We start from the raw sequence: 1,020 nt of genomic DNA on the forward strand, positions 1-1,020 counted from the left end.
GAGAGAGACAGAGAGAGAGAGAGAGAGAGAGAGAGAGAGAGAGAGAGAGAGAGATCAGCTTAGTTTTAGTAAAAGTTTTATGGAACTTGCAACACCATAAGGTCGCATAAATGCCGAAGATTAGATGTGTTACAATTGAGAAACAAATACAAATCAGGACGATAAGTGTTTGATAGGTAAAAAAGGAGCAAACCACACCAGAGCACCCATAAAGAGAGATCGGGTCTATAGATGTTTGATAGGAAAGAAGGAGCAAACGACACCAGAGCACCCACCAACCACCCGCCGAAGATAACAGGTGTTACATGAGAGTAACAAACACACAGCAATAAAAGAAAAAATGGAGAAAAAGGACAGAGAGACAGAAACAACGTAGGAAGAACAAACACCACCAATGGACCTATCAATGGTGACCAAATGGCGAGTGTCGACCCCGTTTTTGGTCCGGTAAAAACTACAAATTTCTGACGCCACTCAGGCAAGTGCATACAACTTTTGATCTGCGCAGCGGCCGTTCACGGTGGGAAAGTGTCGAGATGGGGCGCGGGAGATAGGCACAAGCAGTTTCGTTGACAGTAATGGCTAAGGCTGTACTCATTACGTAAACGTTGGCAATTGATCTCGATCTGATAACATCTTTGATTAAATATCCACTTGACCCTATTCGCATATAACTATCAGTGGGGTCGAAGGATATACCAGCACACACACACATACATACACACACACACACACACACACACACACACACACACACATACACACACAAACACCACATACATACACATACACATACACACACGCACACACGAATACATACACGCATACGCACATACACACGCATACATATACGCACAAATACACACACACACATTCTTTCATTCATATATGTATGCATGTATCTCTCTCTCTGTCTCTCTCTGTCTCTCTCATTGTCTCTCTCTCTGTCTCTCTCATTGTCTCTCTCTCTGTCTCTCTCATTGTCTCTTTCTCTCTTTGTCTCTCTCTCTCTCTCTCTCT

At 43.3% G+C, this 1,020-nt stretch overlaps 1 protein-coding gene across 2 annotated transcripts in view; it reads right to left on the reverse strand.

Annotated features, from left to right (window-relative positions):
* Window positions 1-1,020, reverse strand: part of LOC101861321 (ceramide phosphoethanolamine synthase) — a 52,825-nt gene that overhangs the window by 17,927 nt on the left and 33,878 nt on the right. The window lies entirely within an intron of this gene.

The sequence above is a fragment of the Aplysia californica genome, unplaced genomic scaffold (assembly GCF_000002075.1).
Source record: "Aplysia californica isolate F4 #8 unplaced genomic scaffold, AplCal3.0 scaffold00763, whole genome shotgun sequence".
Lineage (NCBI taxonomy): Eukaryota > Metazoa > Mollusca > Gastropoda > Aplysiida > Aplysiidae > Aplysia > Aplysia californica.